Here is a 6,173-nt window from a genome sequence, read left to right as displayed (position 1 = left end):
GCGCGAGAACGAGGCGGCGCCGCGGCGTGCTGGGAGACGTAGGCGGCGCGCGCCGTTCCCGCCGCCTCGCCTCGCCTCGCCTCGGGGCGGCGGGAACGGCGCGCGCGTCGGAGGCGCGGGGAGGCCGTGGCTGTCCCCTGCCGCCATCCTTCGTGCGGCTTTGGGCCTCCCGGCTGTGGGGCGGCGGTGGTGGAGACAGCCACCGAGCTCTGCCCAGGCGTGGGTGGCCTGGAGGAGAGAAGGGTCCTCGGGCCCCCTTTGCCCAGCTCCATGCGGTTTCTCAGCGGTGCTTGATGGCGGTGTTGGTCGGAGGGCTGGCTCCGTGGCGGGGCCTGGAAGCAAGGCCCTGGAAGGAGCGCAGCTTGCCTCTCCCGCTCAGTAAGACAGACGTGAGCCTGGTCAGTCCTGCAGACCTTGCAGAGGTGAAAGGCTGTGTGACATGTTTCTGCTCAGTCTTTGTGTCAGCTGAAGCTGCAGATACAGCAACCCCAAAGAGCATCTCGTAGAAGCGTCCTGGGGAACGTGAGCACGAGGAGCCACTGTGGAGAAAATTTCTCCTAGCACTGCTGGCAGATTGAAGTTCCATCTTTAATTAAAAAATGCACCCCCACATTTCTTTGCACAAAGGAGAGGAATAACCTGGAGGATTCAGTTAAAGAAAATACTCCTTTTGATACAAGTGTTCACCTGGGAATTAGGAGCCCCATGTTCTCTATCCTATAACACAGTAAGAAGGCTTGCATTGCCCTGGAGTGTTTACAATTTGAAGGACATAAACAAACAAAAGGGTGGCAGAGAAATTACTTCAAGTCTTGCTATTTTCGCTCCAAGAGAGCAAAGACAGAAAAGACAGATCCTTAAAATTCGAAAAAGCACAACCTTGATGAAAATAAGTGAGAAGAGAAATGCCTGAAGCAAGAAAAGGGGCACTATGTTGGCAGCCATTACGGGTGAGTTTAGACTTTCAGCTTTCTTTAAGGCTTTCTTTTCACTTTCAATTAATTATATTAGTGATTGTAGAGTAACACTTACAATGATTACGAAATTTCAGGGTGTAGAATCTGGATGAGCTTGCTTAAAAGTAATGATTTGAGTAAAATTTGTGACTTTTGAGTCTAAGTCATGATTTCTAGACAGCTGAGGTGGAACACTCAAAGAAGAACAGGCTGGAATGTTGAAAGAAGAGATGTAGGGGAGAAATACCCGTATTAGAGAATGTAGGTAGTGGGGGAAGAACAGCACGCATAGTATATTTTTCCTGGAAAACCTCAACGAGGTCCAGTCCAGAGAGAGATGAGGGTATTACAGGGGAATCAAAGACAGCGAGGAAGGTAAGTGAAAGATGATGAAGGAATAGAGCTTGTTAGTCAAGAAAATAACAGCAGGGAAAGGAAGAAATTAGTTTGCTGTTAGCTTCTCCTGGGAAGTTGTAATAATAGAAAAACTGAAGTGCAGAAAAGAGCACAGGGTATAAGCTAAGGCTGACCTTACAGTAGGAGAGAAGCAATGAAATTAAGAGTAAGAAATATCCCTCACAGCTGTTAGATGCAAGGGTACCACTTCTGAGTCCAGAAGACCGTGATCCACAGATTACTGGAAATGGAATGGGTATACAGAAGAAATAATATTATGTATTTGTTTTCCTTTCATATTCTTTCCTATGTGTCCTGTACTAGCTGCTGTTTCACTGGGGGTTAAACGTAAAGTAGCTGGAACCGTGGGAAGTGTCTAAGAAGACTTTCAATACAGACATTAAATAAAAACAAAGTCTCTACTTTGGGTGCTTTTGTGTGACCCAACACCTGTTCTTATGCCTATTTATTGAGAGATATTTTTCAGGTAAAAAAAACCCAATATGATGTTTTCTTCCAGAGTAGTGGAACAGAGGAAACTGCTTCTCATCAGCATTGCCCTGCTTTGAAGTTCCTCATTGCCCTGTCATACCCTTGCCTGCCTGGCTGTGCGGTAGCGCTTGCTGCAGCTTACCTGGAGCAACAGACATGCATGCTGGGCATTTGGCTGTTTCCTCCTGGGCCTGAAAAAAATGTGGCTTTTTCTTTACCTTGGAGGAAGGGCACAAACTTGGGCTTGTCTGTCTCCTGTTACATTTGTGTCTGCTTGATATCTTTAAGACCATAGTCAGGGAACGAGGGGGAGGAGAGAATGATGTAGGGCAAATGATGGGATGGCTACAGATCAATAGAGAGCAATCATAGGCCTTGCTTTCTTAAGAAACCAGAGTAAAGATGTACAGAGTATTTACAACGCAGTGCCTAGTACTGTTCTACGACTGTCTTCTTGTTAGAAACACAGACAGCGTTTCTGTAAAGTGTGGATATGCGTGTGTAATGAAGTGTATAATAAAGTAACTGGTAATACTCTGTTGCAGGACATGTTTCCTGTAGGTGCAAATCTGTTTTTAAATCTCTCAAAAGTTCTCAACACAAAGCATTAAAAAGGACCTTTTTTATTGCAGGAAAAGGGTGTTCTAAACAACTGGCCAGCTAAGTGCTGGTAGTTGAAGCAGTTGCATTCTGACACATTACATTTTGTAAAACTGAAAAATGGACTGCAGTTCTGTAATAGGAATTCTGTGCATTTTTGTTGGTGGTGATTTAGTTAGAAACACAGCAGCTATAAAGGGAGTTCAACTAGAGATACAACGTTGTAGGGAGAAAACAACTACGGTACTGTTTCAGCCTACTGGTAATTTCTTCTTTACAAAGCTCGTGCTTCTCGGGATAGCAAATCCATTCAACCTTACTTTTATGAGATTTCAGCTTAGATACTTTTGACTGTGAATTATTGGCAGGTTTTGAATTTATATGGCAATAAAAAGTTTTCTGGAAGCAGGATAGAGCATTTTAAGATAAAAAATAGTACAATATTGTTCTTCCTCAGAAAAAAAGTTAAAGTAGTGTGGGATACCAGTCGCAAGCACCATAGTTTATCCTCAGTGTACCAAGTGAATTTTAACAGGGGAGGGGGAGGCTAACAGTAAAACACCAGTCCACTTTCTTTTTCTCTCAGGTAAAAGACTAGAGGTCTGGAAATGAGAGCTGTATCCATATGGCTCATTCCATATGCTTGGAAATTCGTATTCAGGCAAAAATCTAAGAGATGCTCTTAGCTAGATCCATACCTGGTGTGATAAATATAGTGTGTGCTGTTGCTTGTTACAGTAGGCAGCTCAGTCTTGAGCATCCAATATTTCTTTTCCTTGATTTTTCTACCCAGGACGCCGCCATTGTTATGTAAATTCTTTCTTTCTCCAGAGTTCAGCCATTGCTTATTTTCTTGATGGGGATATGTGGCACCTTCCAAGATCACTGCATTTCACTTTGGGGCTCAGTTTGCCGGCATCTCTGAGCTTGACTAACTTTATTATATTGAGGTAGTATTATGGATGGCTGACTAATTCCCTAAGTAGTCTGTGAGTTATCTTGTAACCTGAATTACTGTATTATTCTCATTAGATCCTTTCTTTTCAAATATGCAGAGGCTTTTATATATTTAGATCAACTCTCTAGTATTGTAAAGTGTTTATTTCATATGCAAAATTAATGTGAAGTGCTGTTCATTGCCAGGAGTTAATACTTGCAGCACAGTGAACTGAAGTAAAACTCATTGCAGCCTTAACTTGGAAGATAGAAAAGATTGATGGAACACAGTGGTTTTAAATAAAAGGTGTTATTAACACTTAGGTGGCAGAGCTGTGAGACAAACCCCACTGTAAATCTGAATTAAAAGCTCCTCTGAAACTATTGTATTTCACTTTGTTGCAGATCAGGGATACAGCAGTGTTGTGGAATGCGGTTTGTCTCCATCAGTCTGAGATGCCCAGCCTTTGTCTCTTCTCTCTCTCTTGGGAACATACTAGCCTTGGATACAGCCCTGACTCATGTACAGAGATCAGAGTATTAAACTCACTAGGATAATGAGAAATTAAAATGCCAGTAAAGAAATCAGAACTTTGAGCAGAACTGTCAAAACGTAGAGTTCGTATTAAAAAAAAATAATCCTGTCCTCTCCAAAACCTGCAACCTGCCAGTAGCAGCCTGGTCATGCATAAACTGATAGTTTCAAAAAATGTTTCTTGCTTCAAATACATTCACATATGTGGTGCATACAGAGAAAATAGATACTACAGCATGTAAAGAAGGGACTGGAAGTTTTCTATTTGAAGTCACCTAAAATAATATCCCCTGACACTTTCATTACAGGCCTGCCTTTTCAACTTACAATTCTGCCAAACTTTGGCTGTGTGCATTTAGATTTTTTTGTATTGGATGTCTTCACCTGAACAAGGGACTATGTCAGCTTGTCTTTTCACGTTTCAGTAGAAAGGTTGTCATTTTTTAGAAGGTATTAAGGGAGCACAAAATACCAGCTTCCTTAAAAACAGCAACAGGCTAATGATCAATATTTTTAGCAGCATCTGATATGGACTTAATTTAAACAGAAAATACAACATAAAGTATTAATTGTGGTAACACAGTAAGTTAACCACATTCTAATAATGAGGAGAGAGATGTCCATATACAGGAAACTGACAAAAAAAAAGGTTGTCAGTGACAGCGAACAAAGTGTAGTGCGTCACATAAAGACTCCAGTTCTTACCCTCTTGTGCTACAGCTTCTTTGAGTACATTTGAGTCATTAGAGAAGTGCTATCTTTGTGTCATTTGTGTAATCACTTAGCAGGAATGATCTTGATTGCCCTGCTAGTGCTACTGATTCAGTAGCACTTGCTTCATCGTGTTTTATTTTCTGGAGGCTGTAGTCACAATTTTGGCATGATTCCACTTCCATTAAGATCAGTGGCAAAAGGGCAGGCCTTGAAACCACAGAAGTGGTTTGGAATGCAGCAGTATATATCCTCCCAGGTATTCCAAGTTTAAAGCATATAATTTCTTTCTTATCAGATTTATAATGCCTTCCACTATAGCTGAATGTTAGTATTAATGTTCTTTTATTGAGTTTTGAGGCTTCAGATAAACTCATTCCATTTTCTCTGCTCTTCTTCAAACCCATCTGTCAAACTGTTTCTCAGATCTGATTCAGCAAGCAGTTTAGTTTGCCCTGAACGTAGTCTTGAGATTACATAAGCTAGAAAGCCTACAAAATAATTTGTTCTTGTCTGAGGAATATCAGTCCTATAGCTACTTAAAAATTTCTATAAAAATATACTGATATTCGTGATTTCAGGGCAAAAATATTAATTTATTTTCACTTTTCATTGCTATTGTATGTTATTACCGTATCACTGCTGACCACAGAGTTGGAGTGTGCTTGGCAAATGATTCAGCACAGGGTTTTCCACAAGCTTGCAAAAAACATTTATTGAATAGTATTACCAACCATCAGAATGATCTGTGCCAGTACTCTGGAAAACTGAAAATACTGTGTCTGTTTTCCATTGATGTTAGACAAGATTGACATAGAGTTGTTTTTTATCCAGATATAAGTGGTAATAAAAGCAAGTTTAAGAAGAGCACTATGGACACTTAGTCGATGTGAAAGGTTGATAAGACTTTGATAATTTACTATAGCTTGTGAATGAACAAAGTTGTTTGTTTTCTCTTGATCAGGCAGTTTTGTGTTTTCCAGGTACAGAGATGAGGTTTCAGCCCCTGGTGTAACATCTGCGCACACAATTTACGTAACAACACAGAATCAAACTGTCAAAGCACATTTATTTAGCTAAAATGAACCAAACAGTATTAATATCTAAATATTCTACATTAGGATCTGTTTCAAAGGAACAGTAATGATGTTGAAACTACTGTTATGGGACTCAATGATAGAAGACGGTATCTTTCCGTTGTATATTTCCTCAACAAACAAAGGGAAGGAGATTGAGGTTAAAGCGTAGCTGTTATTCTAGGTACTAGGATCCTGTTGCTTAGGGACTCATCCCGCACGAACTGATGCTCTGCTATGAGCAGCCCTTTTGTTTTATGGTTTGATAGCAGTTGTTTCACCACAGGCTCAAGCGCAGGTCAGGGTTGTGCTGTAGTAGGCATTTAAAACCAAAACCCTGCTGTGAAATTTTGTTTTCAGGCCAGGCTAATTTACACAGGATGTCAAAAGAAGTGTTTAGAAACCCAAAGTGTGACTGTAATCCAGAACCATTCTCTCAAGATATGCCTGTCAAATGGAAAGTGGCTCTGT

The 6,173-nt window shown here is 41.0% G+C and overlaps 1 protein-coding gene across 1 annotated transcript in view; it reads left to right on the top strand.

The window, feature by feature from the left end:
- The first annotated feature begins 92 nt into the window (after nucleotides 1–92).
- The window catches only part of CLSTN2 (calsyntenin 2), a 527,602-nt gene continuing 521,521 nt past the window's right edge, over nucleotides 93–6,173 (top strand). The window contains exon 1 of the mRNA XM_075417512.1: nucleotides 93–950. The gene's annotated coding sequence lies outside the window, so the exon portion shown is untranslated. The remainder of the gene's footprint in view (nucleotides 951–6,173) is intronic.

The sequence above is a fragment of the Opisthocomus hoazin genome, chromosome 4 (genome assembly GCF_030867145.1).
Source record: "Opisthocomus hoazin isolate bOpiHoa1 chromosome 4, bOpiHoa1.hap1, whole genome shotgun sequence".
Taxonomy (NCBI): domain Eukaryota; kingdom Metazoa; phylum Chordata; class Aves; order Opisthocomiformes; family Opisthocomidae; genus Opisthocomus; species Opisthocomus hoazin.
The sequence above is the reverse complement of the archived record's forward strand: the minus strand, read 5'-3'. Positions and strand labels throughout refer to the sequence as shown.